Consider the following 14116-nt stretch of genomic DNA (forward strand, 5'->3'; position numbering starts at 1 on the left):
AGTAGCTGCTCCCAGTCTACCTTGGCCAGATCTTGTCTTATTTTACTAAAATCCGCTCCCCCTCCAACCCAAAACATTTTTTTTGCAGCTTATCTATTTCCTGTCCGTAACAAGCTGAAATTGTACCATTGATAGCAGGGGGGATTCAGTGGTAGAAATGCCATTGAATGTCAAGTGGTGATGGTTAGATCCTCTCTTGTTGGAGATGGCCATTGCCTGGCACTTGTGTGTGACGTGAATGTTACTTGTCACTTGTCAGCCACTTATGAGTGCAAATATCTCAGAGAGCTATGGTGCTGGAGGGGATTACACAGATAGGGAAGAGAGAGGCCAGGGAGCGATTTGAAAATTAAGGATAAGAATTTTTAAATCGACGCATTGCTGAATCAATGTTAGTCAGTGTTGGTGCGAGTTCAGGTATGGGCAGCATGGATTGATATTAATTGTTGGAACATTTGGAGATTAACTACGTATACAATAAGACATTATTTGCATTTGAATAGCACTTCAGGATATCTCGATATGCTTCACAGCCAATTAAATACTTTAAAAGTGTAAGTAAGTAAAGCTGCGATAGTCCCAGGTCATGATGTGGAGATGCCGGCGTTGGACTGGGGTAAACACAGTAAGAAGTTTAACAACACCAGGTTAAAGTCCAACAGGTTTATTTGGTAGCAAAAGCCACACAAGCTTTCAGAGCTTTCATGTAAATTGAGTCTGTGTCTTTATAAGCTCTGTTTGTGAACAGAATTCCCACTCACCTGAAGAAGGGGCTTAGAGCTCCGAAAGCTTGTGTGGCTTTTGCTACCAAATAAATCTGTTGGACTTTAACCTGGTGTTGTTAAACTTCTTACTGTGGATAGTCCCAGGTGACCATAGGCTGTTCTCCCCTTCGAGGGGGAGAGCTGACTGGTGGCGATTTAACCCGAGGGTCACCACCCCTCAGGCGAGAGGAAAGGTTGAGAAGGCGGAGCCTTCATGAATAACCTCAGCCGGTACGGGAATCGGACCCACACATCACAAACCAGCTGTCCAGCCAACTGATCTAAACCCACCCCCATTTTGTAATCATTGTTGTAATGTAGAAAATATTGCAGCCCATGTGTACACAGCAAACTCCCAGAAGAAAGCAATGTCCTGTAATAAGGACCAGATAATATGTTTTGTGATAACGAGTGCCGGGTTAAATATAGGCCGGGGCATCAGAGAGGCCTCACCTGCTCTGTGAACTATAACCAAGAGACCTTGTCGGGATTTAGCATAACATATAGTTAAGTTTATATTTAACATAACATATACATAACCTATGGAGTGGATAGTCAGATGGTCTTTCCTACGGTAGAAAAGTCAAGTACTAGGGGACATAGGTTTAAGGTGCGGGGGAAAAGTTTAGAGGAGATGTGTGAGGCAAGTTTTTTACACAGAGGGCGGTGAATGTCTGGAATGCACTGATGTGGACCTGGGTTTAATGCTCCCTGTGTTTAATGCTCCCTCCACCCACATTGTCTGTACCTTTAAGACCTGGCTGGTTGTAGGGATTCGCATTCTAATCAGTATTCTGTAACTTGATTTTGTGTCGCTGTGCACTGTTTGAGAGCAGATTTCCACTCCATCTGACAAAGGAGCAGCGCTCCGAAAGCTCATGGTATTTGCTACCAAATAAACCTGTTGGACTTTAACCTGGTGTTGTGAGACTTCTTATTGGAATGCACTGCCAGGGTGGTGGTGGGAGCAAGAACGATAGTGACATTTAAGGGGCATCTAGATGAATACATGAATAGGATGGGAATGGAAGGATACGGTTTTAGTTTAGGCAGGTATCATGGTCGGTGCAGGCTTGGAGGGCCGAAGGGCCTGTGCTGTACTGTTCTTTGTTCTTTGTTCTTTTCTATCATCCAAAATGCCTGGCAGTGCAGCACGCCAGAGGAACTGGAGCGTCGACCAAACTTTTAGATCCCAATTATCTGAAGTGGGGCTTGAACATTCTGACTCAGGGGTTACCCACTGAGCCACAATTAAAATACCTGGAAGTGGTCTGACACATCTGTATTACAAAGCCTAGGTTTAAAGGGACAAACAGCTGTAAAGGTTCTAAGTGAGGTCTGGGCAGCGAAAACATGAAATAAAAATATAAAAGGAACAAAAAAACTCCACAAATATCCTGTAATGTAAGTTATAGTTTCAGATTGACACTCTGAGATAAAAGAATAAAAACTCTGTAGCTTTGATCAGTCAGGTTGATACCAGTGTAAAATTAAGAAGAAATTATACCTTGACAATAATAAATATGTAACTGTGTTTGCAATGAGTTATCCAGCCTGATCAATGATCTGGGCGGGCAGGTCCACAGTTCCCTATAAGAGATGCTGGTTTTGGACTGGGGTGGGCACAGTAAGAAGTCTCACAACACCAGGTTAAAGTCCAACAGGTTTATTTGGAATCACGAGCTTTCGGAGCTCTGCTCCTTCATCAGGTGAGTGGAGCTTGTGAGACTTCTTACTGTGCCCTATCAGTGACAACACAGGTGGCCAAGGTGATTAAGAAGGGATATGGCACGCTTGCCTTCATCGGCTGGGGCATTGAGTACAAGAGTTAGGGAATCATGCTGCAGCTGCATAAAATCTTGCTTAGGCTGCATTTGGAGTATTGTATGCTGCTCTGGTCGCCACACTACCAGAAGGATGTGGAAGCTTTGGAGAGGGTGCAAAGAAGGTTCTCCAAGATGTTGCCTGGTCTCGAGGGTGTTGGCTATGAGGAGGGGTTGAATAAACTAGGATTGTTTTCACTGGAAAGATGGAGGCTGAGGGGAGACCTGATAGAGGTCTACAAAATGATGAGAGGCACAGACAGGGTGGATAGTTAGAGGCTTTTCCCCAGGGTGGAAGTGTCAATTACAAGGAGGCACAAGTTGAAGGGGAGAGAGGGCAAGTTGAAGGGAGATGTGCGGGGACAGTTTTTCACACAGAGAGTGGTGGGTGAGAGTGGAACGCGCTGCCAGAGATGGTGGTGATGGAAGCAGGCACATTAGCAACATTTAAGAGGTACCTGGATGGGTCCATGAATAAGGAGGTAATAGAGTGATATGGGCTGAGTAAGGGCAGAAGGTTTGTTTTTAGTTTAGTTAGGCCATCATGATTGGCACAGGCTTGGAGGGCTGAAGGGCCTGTTCCTGTGCTGTACTGTTCTTTCTTTTTTGTTCATCAAACTCAATGCTGCAGCTGGAATAAAATGAATCCTTTACTGATCAATTCCTCATGTCTTTCTTTAAGGCGGTGAATTTCTTTCCCTTCAGTTTTTTTTTTCTCTCACTTACCTTATAAGTACTCGCCTCGGGGTATCGGCCTCAGTGTTCCTCTGGGAGCGGACCTGCGGGGTGGAGACTGTGAGCGGTGAGAGAGAGAGCGCGGACTGTGAGTAAATTCTGGGTTTTTTTTTTGTCTAATTTTCGGGAGGTTTTTTGTAATTAACGGAAACCGGAAGGCCGCATCGCGAAGCCTGCCGGTAGCTGTAGTTTTTTTTTTTCTCTCGGGCCCCTAGCCCTATAAATTGGTGCAGAGGAGATACCCGATCCTCTACACTGGTAGAGGATCCCACCCTTCCATCCTCCTCTAACCTAATTATAAGTGTGGGGAAGTTTTTTGTTTTCTTTTTTTCTTGCTGGTAATGGCTTCAGGGATGGCAGTTCAGGCAGTATGCTGCATCTCCTGTGGGATGTATGTGGTGAGGAAATCCAGTAGTGTTTCAGGAGATTTTAGTTGTAAGAAGTGCATTAGATTGCAGCTTCTGGAGGAGCGTGTAAAGGAGCTGGAGGGGGAGTTAGAGGAACTCCGCATAATTCGGGAGGCGGAGGTGGAAGTTGATAGGAGTTATAGAGAAATAGTAACTCCTAGAAATGAGGCTTGGGTCAATGCCAGGAGGAGGGGTAAGAAGCAATCGGGAAGACAATACCCTGGGGCGGATCCCCTCCATAATAGGTTTTCGGTGCTGGAGGCTACAGTTGAGGAGGAATCAACTGAGCATAGAGAGCAGATCTCTGGGGGTGAGCCGAGTGAGAAAGCTCAGGTGGTTAGGGGCTGTAAAAGACTGGGCCTTGTGATTGGGGACTCCACAATTAAGGGGATAGATAGGAGGGTCGGAACTAAAGGTAGGGACTCAGGGTTGGTGTGTTGCCTACCAGGGGCTGGGGTCCGGGATGTGTCTGACAGGGTATTCAGGACTCTTAGGGGGGAGGGAGATAAACCACAAGTTATTGTACATGTGGGGACACACGACATAGGGAGGATAGGGGAAGGGGATATTAGGCAGGGATTTATGGAGTTGGGGTGGAAACTAAAGGCCAAGACTGACAGAGTGGTTATCTCTGGACTCTTGCCTGTACCACGGGATAGTTTAGAGAGGAATAGGGAGAGGGAAGGTTTGAATTCATGGCTGAGGGGATGGTGCAGGAGGGAGGGGTTCAGGTACTTAAGCAATTGGGGCTCGTACTGGGGAAGGTGTGACCTCTATGAGAAGGATGGTCTACACCTTAATCAGAAGGGGACCAATATCCTGGGGGGTAAATTTGCTAAGGCCATGCAGGGAGGTTTAAACTGATTCGGGGGGGGGGAGGGATCCTGAGTAGTGGGGCTGAAAGTGAGGGATGCATGGATGGGGACTGCAATGCACGGCATTGCAGAGGTGGGGTGGAGCAGGGTTTGAAATGTGTATACTTCAATGCCAGGAGTATTCGCAATAAAGTGGGTGAACTTGCAGCGTGGATCAGTACCTGGGACTTCGATGTTGTGGCTATTTCAGAGACATGGATAGAGCAGGGGCAGGAATGGATGCTGCAGGTCCCGGGGTTCAAATGTTTTAGTCGAAGTAGGGAAGGAGGTAGAAGAGGGGGAGGGGTAGCATTATTGGTCAGAGATTGTATCACAGTGTCAGAGAGGAGGTTTGATGAGGACTTATCTGTTGAGGTAGTATGGGCGGAGATTAGAAATAGGAGAGGAGAGGTCACCCTGTTGGGAGTCTTTTATAGACCTCCTAAAAGTTCTAGAGAGGTTGAGGAAAGGATTGCGGAGTCAATCCTGCTTAGGAGTGAAAGTAATAGGGCAATTGTTATGGGGGATTTTAACTTGACTAATATTGACTGGAATTGTTATAGCTCTAGCTCGTTAGAGGGGTCAGTTTTTGTTCAAAGCGTGCAGGAAGGTTTTTTGACTCAGTATGTAGACAGGCCAACTAGAGGTGAGGCTATATTGGATCTGGTGCTGGGAAATGAGCCAGACCAGGTGCTAGACTTGGAAGTTGGTGTGCATTTTGGTGATAGTGACCACAATTCGGTTACGTTCACCTTAGTGATGGAAAGGGATAGGCATGAACCTCGGGCCAGTGGTTTTAGCTGGGGGAAGGGTAATTATGAGGCTATTAGGAGAGAATTAGGAAACATAGGTTGGACTAGGAGATTACAGGGACTGGGAACGTCCGACATGTGGAGTTTTTTCAAGGAGCAGCTACTGCGAGTCTGTGATAGGTATGTCCCTGTCAGGCAAGGAGGAATTGGTAGGGCTAGGGAACCGTGGTGCACCAAAAAAGTTTCTTTGTTGGTTAAAAAGAAAAAGGAGGCTTATGTTCGGATGAGACGTGAGCACTCGGGTAGTGCACTAGAAAGCTTTAGATTGGCTAAGAGGGAGTTGAAGAGCGAGCTTAGAAGGGCTAAAAGGGGACATGAGAAGACTTTGGCGGATAGGGTTAAAGAGAATCCTAAGGCGTTCTATAGGTATGTCAAGAACAGAAGGTTGGTTAGGGCAAGTTTAGGGCCAGTTTTCGATGGCAGAGGGAAGTTATGTGTGGAACCGGAGGAGATTGGTGAAGCATTGAACCAATATTTCTCTTCGGTGTTCACGCAAGGGGACATGAATATAGCTGAGGAGGACACTGGGTTGCAGGGGAGTAGAATAGACAGTATTACAGTTGATAAGGAGGATGTGCAGGATATTCTGGAGGGTCTGAAAATAGATAAATCCCCTGGTCCGGATGGGATTTATCCAAGGATTCTCTGGGAGGCAAGAGAAGTGATTGCAGAGCCTCTGGCTCTGATCTTCAGGTCGTCGTTGGCCTCTGGTATAGTACCAGAAGATTGGAGGTTAGCGAATGTTGTCCCATTGTTTAAGAAGGGGAACAGAGACTTCCCCGGGAATTATAGACCGGTGAGTCTCACTTCTGTTGTCGGCAAGATGTTGGAAAAAATTATAAGGGATAGGATTTATAGTTATTTGGAGAGTAATGAATTGATAGGTGATAGTCAGCATGGTTTTGTGGCAGGTAGGTCGTGCCTTACTAACCTTATTGAGTTTTTTGAGAAAGTGACCAAGGAGGTGGATGGGGGCAAGGCAGTGTACGTGGTATATATGGATTTTAGTAAGGCGTTTGATAAGGTTCACCATGGTAGGCTTCTGCAGAAAATGCAGATGTATGGGATTGGGGGTGATCTAGGAAATTGGATCAGGAATTGGCTAGCGGATAGGAAACAGAGGGTGGTGGTTGATAGTAAATATTCATCATGGAGTGCGGTTACAAGTGGTGTACCTCAGGGATCTGTTTTGGGGCCACTGCTGTTTGTAATATTTATTAATGATCTGGATGAGGGTATAGTTGGGTGGATTAGCAAATTTGCTGATGACACCAAAGTCGGTGGTGTGGTAGACAGTGAGGAAGGGTGTCGTAGTTTGCAGGAAGACTTAGACAGGTTGCAAAGTTGGGCCGAGAGGTGGCGGATGGAGTTTAATGCGGAGAAGTGTGAGGTAATTCACTTTGGTAGGAATAACAGATGTGTTGAGTATAGGGCTAACGGGAGGACTTTGAATAGTGTGGAGGAGCAGAGGGATCTAGGTGTATGTGTGCATAGATCCCTGAAAGTTGGGAATCAAGTAGATAAGGTTGTTAAGAAGGCATATGGTGTCTTGGCGTTTATTGGTAGGGGGATTGAATTTAGGAGTCGTAGCGTTATGTTGCAACTGTACACAACTCTGGTGCGGCCGCACTTGGAGTACTGTGTGCAGTTCTGGTCCCCACATTACAGGAAGGATGTGGAGGCTTTGGAGAGGGTGCAGAGGAGGTTTACCAGGATGTTGCCTGGTATGGAGGGGAGATCCTATGAGGAGAGGCTGAGGGATTTGGGATTGTTTTCGCTGGAAAGGCGGCGGCTAAGAGGGGATCTTATTGAAACATATAAGATGATTAGAGGTTTAGATAGGGTGGATAGTGATAGCCTTTTTCCTCTGATGGAGAAATCCAGCACGAGGGGGCATGGCTTTAAATTGAGGGGGGTAGTTATAGAACCGATGTCAGGGGTAGGTTCTTTACCCAGAGGGTGGTGAGGGATTGGAATGCCCTGCCAGCATCAGTTGTAAATGCGCCTAGTTTGGGGGCGTTTAAGAGATCCGTAGATAGGTTCATGGACGAAAAGAAATTGGTTTAGGTTGGAGGGTCACAGTTTTTTTTTTTAACTGGTCGGTGCAACATCGTGGGCCGAAGGGCCTGTTCTGCGCTGTAATGTTCTATGTTCTATGTTCTATGTTCATTCCCTTCCCACACCACTGCCCCTTTCCACAGGTAACACAGTGGTTAGCACTGCTGCCTCACAGCGCCAGGGACGTGGGTTCGATTCCCGGCTTGGGTCACTGTCCGTGTGGAGTCTTCACATTCTCCCCGTGTCTGCGTGGATTTCCTCCGGGTGCTCCGGTTTCCTCCCACAGTTTAAAAGACGTGTTGGTTAGCTGCACTGACCCAAACAGACGCCGGAGTGTGGCGACTAGGGGAATTTCACAGTAACTTCATTGCAGTGTTAATGTAAGCCTTACTTGTGACTAATAAATAAACTTTAAAAGCTTTGGCATCTCGCCAATGGAGCTGAAGGTGGATCAATTTGATGTGGGATCTGAAAGAATGTTATATCACACTTCCCACATCAGACTGGAAAGTGGATCGATTTTTGTGAAGTAGCTTCTCATATAGGATTTGTCATATAGCTATTGCCAGGTTAATTTTAGCTATTGTCAGGTTGATTCTGACAGTTAACAACAAGAATATTATTTAATCCAGAAATATTTTCATCATATGTCTTTCTTTAGTTAGCCATATGTCTCTTTTACATCATTACTTGCTAGTTTTAATTTTTATTTTTATTCATTTGTGGGACATGGGCATCGCTGGCTGGCCAGCATTTATTGCCCATCCCTAGTTGCCCGAGGGCAGTTGCGAGTCAACCACATTGCTGTGGCTCTGGAGTCACATGTAGGCCAGACCGGGTAAGGACGGCAGATTTCCTTCCCTAAAGGACATCAGTGAACCAGATGGGTTTTTCCGACAATCGACAATGGTTTCATGGTCATCTGGATTAATAGTTTAGTGATAATACCACTGGGCCATTGCCTTTCCTAACACTTTGCTAAATGATGGCAGTGTAGTGTGCAGGGGTGGGATAGAGTTTAAATTCAGTGAGACACCAGGCAATGTGGATGAACACGGGGTACAAGCTATTTAACTGCACCCCCCCAATGGCATCCATTCACAAAGTGGCATTGGCTGAGACCTCAACACCAAATTTATGAATCCTAGGGAGAGCTAAGAAAAGGGAATGAATTTTCAGTCATGAAATGGAAAGCCAATCGCCAACTGCACACCCTAGAACACATGTTCTTGGGATTAAACTGGAAATACTAATTGCTTAAACAATATATCTTTTATTTGCCACAAAAGCTTTCTGGTTACATTAGAAGTGGTTTAACAATGCAAAAATGTCAGAAAAATATAGAATAATCCTTGCTGCCTCTTTAATATATTGATAAGACAATAGTACAGTAACAATAAATACATAAAATATAGGTAACGTGAATACATCATTGTTACAATATAATGTCCACATTCACCGCCCCGCACCCCCCCATTCCAAATACAATCTACAGGTTCCTGAACAACCTCGCTCACATGTTTGCAACTTGCTGATTTTCATTCAGAGTTCGGGATGTTCGTTACTTCTCGCTATTTTTAACATATCTCTCAATAATCTTCATTAATAACCCCGTTCCCTGGGGGAAAAGTAAAGGAAACATGTCAGATACAATTTATAATCTACCTAACTTCAGTGTACAATGTATGGCCAGGGTATAAGATAAGAAGTCTCATAACACCAGGTTAAAGTCCAACAGGTTTATTTGGTATCACGAGCTTTCGGAGCGCTGCTCCTTCATCAGGTGAGTGGAGAGTTGGGTTCACAAACACGGCATATATAGACAGAGACTCAATTGCAAGATAATGGTTGGAATGCGAGTCTTAACAGGTAATCAAGTGATTAACGTGGTGTTGTGAGACTTCATACTGTGCTCACCCCAGTCCAATGCCGGCATCTCCACATCAGAGTATAAGGAATAATGGACAGTACTCTCAGATATACCCAATCAATATAAGGTTTAAGTTTTAAGTTTATTTATTACTGTCACAAGTAGGCTTACACTGCAATGAAGTTACTGTGAAAATCCTCTAGTCACCACACTCCAGCGCCTGTTTGGGTACACTGAGGGAGAATTTAGCATGGCCAATGCACCCAACCAGCACGGTGCAGACTTGGAAGGCTGAAGGGCCTGTTCCTGTGCTGTAATTTTCTTTGTTCTTTGTCTTTCTGACTGTGGGAGGACTGTGTGAGTTGAGCTGAGTTGAGTTGAGGAGGAACTTCTTTACCCAAAGGGTTGTGAATCTGTGGAATTCCCTGCTGAGTGAAGCAATTGAGGCTACCTCATTGAATGTTTTTAAGGCAAGGATAAATAAATTTTTGAACAGTAAAGGAATTAAGGATTGTGGTGAGCGGGAGGGTAAGTGGAACTGAGTCCACGAAAAGATCAGCCATGATCTCATTGAATGGCGGCCAGGCTCGAGGGGTCAGATGGCCTACTCCTGCTCCTAGTTCTTAGTCCTTAAACTGGAGCACCTGGAGGAAACCCACGCAGACACGGGGAGAACATGCAGACTCCTCACAGACAGTGACCCAAGCCGTGAATGGAACCCAGGTCCCTGGCGCTGTGAGGCAGCAGTGCTAACCACTGTGCCACTGTGCCGCCCTCTATAGGGGTTGAATAGATGATGTTTAACAATTAAGATGCGCTTTCTGCCGTTTTGTCAATGAAAACAGTGAGGATTATCCCGAGGACATTAAATAAACTAGAGCCGCCCAGTAGTGATGGGATTATTGAACATCTTAAACTTGTCCCTGTGACCTTAAATTGCTACTGTCGCCTCAATGGTGATTCTTCTGATGGCTAGATTTTTATATCCAATTTTCAAACACATGTAATTGAACCAAAGTGTATTCAGATAGAGCTTTTGAGGTGAAATTCAGGATTCTTTATTTACTTCAGGAAGGCAATAAAACTCATGGTCTAAATTGAATGGGTAGTTGGGTCAGTCACTGGCTGGTACTGAAGAGGATGGAAAGGGTTGGGTCAGTAACTGGCTATTTCCTTGGCAGGGGGGTTTGAATGGGTTGGGTCAGTTTCTGGGGAGGGGGGTGAATGGGTTGGGTCAGTTTCTGGGTGTTTCTGTGGGGGGGGGGGGGAATGGGTTGAGTCACTTTCTGGGTGTTTCGGGGGGAGGGGGGCTGAATGGGTTGGGTCAGTTTCTGGGTGTTTCGGGGGGGGAGAATGGGTTTTATGTCTGTTTCTGGGTGTTTCGGGGGGGGGAGGGGGTGAATGGGTTGGGTCTGTTTCTGGGTGTTTCGGGGGGGGGGGATTGGTTGGGTCTGTTTCTGGGTGTTTCGGGGGGGGGGGTGAATGGGTTGGGTCTGTTTCTGGGTGTTTCGGGGGGGGGGGATTGGTTGGGTCTGTTTCTGGGTGTTTCGGGGGGGGGGGGATTGGTTGGGTCTGTTTCTGGGTGTTTCGGGGGGGGGGATTGGTTGGGTCTGTTTCTGGGTGTTTCGGGGGGGGAATGGGTTGGGTCTGTTTCTGGGTGTTTCGGGGTGGGTGAATGGGTTGGGTCTGTTTCTGGGTGTTTCGGGAGTGGGGGGGTGAATGGGTTGGGTCTGTTTCTGGGTGTTTCGGGGTGGGGGAGGAATGGGTTGTGTCTGTTTCTGGGTGTTTCGGGAGGGGGGGGGGTGAATGGGTTGGGTCTGTTTCTGGGGGCGGGGGGGTGAATGGGTTGGGTCTGTTTCTGGGTGTTTCGGGGGGGGGTGAATGGGTTGGGTCTGTTTCTGGGGGCGGAGGGGTCAATGGGTTGGGTCTGTTTCTGGGGGCGGGGGGGGTGAATGGGTTGGGTCTGTTTCTGGGTGTTTCGGGAGGGTGGGGGAATGGGTTGGGTCTGTTTCTGGGTGTTTCGGGGGGAGGGGGTGAATGGGTTGTGTCTGTTTCTGGGTGTTTCGGCGGGGGGGGTGAATGGGTTGGGTCTGTTTCTGGGGGCGGGGGGGGTGAATGGGTTGGGTCTGTTTCTGGGGGCGGGGGGGTGAATGGGTTGGGTCTGTTTCTGGGGGCGGGGGGGGTGAATGGGTTGGGTCTGTTTCTGGGGGCGGGGGGGGTGAATGGGTTGGGTCTGTTTCTGGGTGTTTCTGGGGGAGGGGGGAATAGGTTGGGTCTGTTTCTGGGTGTTTCGGGAGGGGGGGTGAATGGGTTGGGTCAGTTTCTGGGTGTTTCGGGGGGGGGGGTGAATGGGTTGGGTCTGTTTCTGTGTGTTTCGGGCGGGGGGGTGAATGGGTTGGGTCTGTTTCTGTGTGTTTCGGGGGGGGGGTGAATGGGTTGGGTCTGTTTCTGGGGGCGGGGGGGTGAATGGGTTGGGTCTGTTTCTGGGTGTTTCGGGGGGGGGTGAATGGGTTGGGTCTGTTTCTGTGTGTTTCGGGGGGGGGGTGAATGGGTTGGGTCTGTTTCTGGGGGCGGGGGTGTGAATGGGTTGGGTCTGTTTCTGTGTGTTTCGGGGGGGGGTGAATGGGTTGGGTCTGTTTCTGGGGGCGGGGGGGGTGAATGGGTTGGGTCTGTTTCTGTGTGTTTCGGGGGGGGGAATGGGTTGGGTCTGTTTCTGTGTGTTTTGCGGGGGGGTGAATGGGTTGGGTCAGTTTCTGTGGGCGGGGGGGTGTTGAATGGGTTGGGTCTGTTTCTGGGTGTTTCGGGGGGGGGTGAATGGGTTGGGTCTGTTTCTGAGTGTTTCGGTGGGGGGGTGAATGGGTTGGGTCTGTTTCTGTGTGTTACGGGGGGGTGGTGAATGAGTTGGGTCTGTTTCTGTGTGTTTCGGGGGGGGGGGTGAATGGGTTGGGTCTGTTTCTGGGGGCGGGGGGGGTGAATGGGTTGGGTCTGTTTCTGTGTGTTTCGGGGGGGGGTGAATGGGTTGGGTCTGTTTCTGGGGGCGGGGGGGTGAATGGGTTGGGTCTGTTTCTGGGTGTTTCGGGGGGGGTGAATGGGTTGGGTCTGTTTCTGTGTGTTTCGGGGGGGGGGTGAATGGGTTGGGTCTGTTTCTGGGGGCGGGGGGGTGAATGGGTTGGGTCTGTTTCTGTGTGTTTCGGGGGGGGGGTGAATGGGTTGGGTCTGTTTCTGGGGGCGGGGGGGGGTGAATGGGTTGGGTCTGTTTCTGTGTGTTTCGGGGGGGGGAATGGGTTGGGTCTGTTTCTGGGTGTTTCGGGGGGGGGGAATGGGTTGGGTCTGTTTCTGGGTGTTTCGGGGGGGGGTGAATGGGTTGGGTCTGTTTCTGTGTGTTTCGGCGGGGGGGGGGGGGTGAATGGGTTGGGTCTGTTTCTGTGTGTTTCGGGGGGGGTGAATGGGTTGGGTCTGTTTCTGGGGGCGGGGGGGGGGGGTGAATGGGTTGGGTCTGTTTCTGGGGGCGGGGGGGTGAATGGGTTGGGTCTGTTTCTGTGTGTTTCGGGGGGGGGAATGGGTTGGGTCTGTTTCTGTGTGTTTTGCGGGGGGGTGAATGGGTTGGGTCAGTTTCTGTGGGCGGGGGGGTGTTGAATGGGTTGGGTCTGTTTCTGGGTGTTTCGGGGGGGGTGAATGGGTTGGGTCTGTTTCTGAGTGTTTCGGTGGGGGGGTGAATGGGTTGGGTCTGTTTCTGTGTGTTACGGGGGGGTGGTGAATGAGTTGGGTCTGTTTCTGTGTGTTTCGGGGGGGGGGTGAATGGGTTGGGTCTGTTTCTGGGGGCGGGGGGGGTGAATGGGTTGGGTCTGTTTCTGTGTGTTACGGGGGGTGGTGAATGAGTTGGGTCTTTTTCTGTGTGTTACGGGGGGGGGGGTGAATGGGTTGGGTCTGTTTCTGTGTGTTTCGGGGGGGGGGTGAATGGGTTGGGTCTGTTTTTGTTTGTTTCGGGGGGGGGGGTGAATGGGTTGGGTCTGTTTCTGTGTGTTTCGGGGGGGGGTGAATGGGTTGGGTCTGTTTCTGGGTGTTTCGGGGGGGGGTGAATGAGTTGGGTCTGTTTCTGTGTGTTACGGGGGGGGGGGTGAATGGGTTGGGTCTGTTTCTGTGTGTTTCGGGGGGGGGGGTGAATGGGTTGGGTCTGTTTTTGTTTGTTTCGGGGGGGGTGAATGGGTTGGGTCTGTTTCTGTGTGTTTCGGGGGGGGTGAATGGGTTGGGTCTGTTTCTGTGTGTTTCGGGGGGGGGGGGTGAATGGGTTGGGTCTGTTTCTGTGTGTTTCGGGGGGGGGGGGGTGAATGGGTTGGGTCTGTTTTTGTTTGTTTCGGAGGGGGGGTGAATGGGTTGGGTCTGTTTCTGTGTGTTTCGGAGGGGGGGTGAATGGGTTGGGTCAGTTTCTGTGTGTTTCGGGGGGGGTGAATGGGTTGGGTCAGTTTCTGTGTGTTTCGGGGGGCGGGGGGGGTGAATGGGTTTGGTCAGTTTCTGTGTGTTTCGGGGGGGGTGAATGGGTTGAGTCAGTTTCTGTGTGTTTCGGGGGGGGTGGGTGAATGGGTTGGGTCTGTTTCTGGGTGTTTCGGGGGGGGGTGAATGGGTTGGGTCTGTTTCTGGGTGTTTCGGGGGGGGGGTGAATGGGTTGGGTCTGTTTCTGGGTGTTTGTGACAGAGGCAGAATTAGGCAGCAAGTGGCGACAGGGATCAGAGGAACACAGTTTCAAGTGTGCGTTACTGACATTTGAAGATGCAATGTGAAGGAACACAGTCTGG

The sequence above is a fragment of the Mustelus asterias genome, unplaced genomic scaffold, assembly GCF_964213995.1.
Source record: "Mustelus asterias unplaced genomic scaffold, sMusAst1.hap1.1 HAP1_SCAFFOLD_1791, whole genome shotgun sequence".
In the NCBI taxonomy this organism is placed as follows: Eukaryota; Metazoa; Chordata; class Chondrichthyes; order Carcharhiniformes; family Triakidae; genus Mustelus; species Mustelus asterias.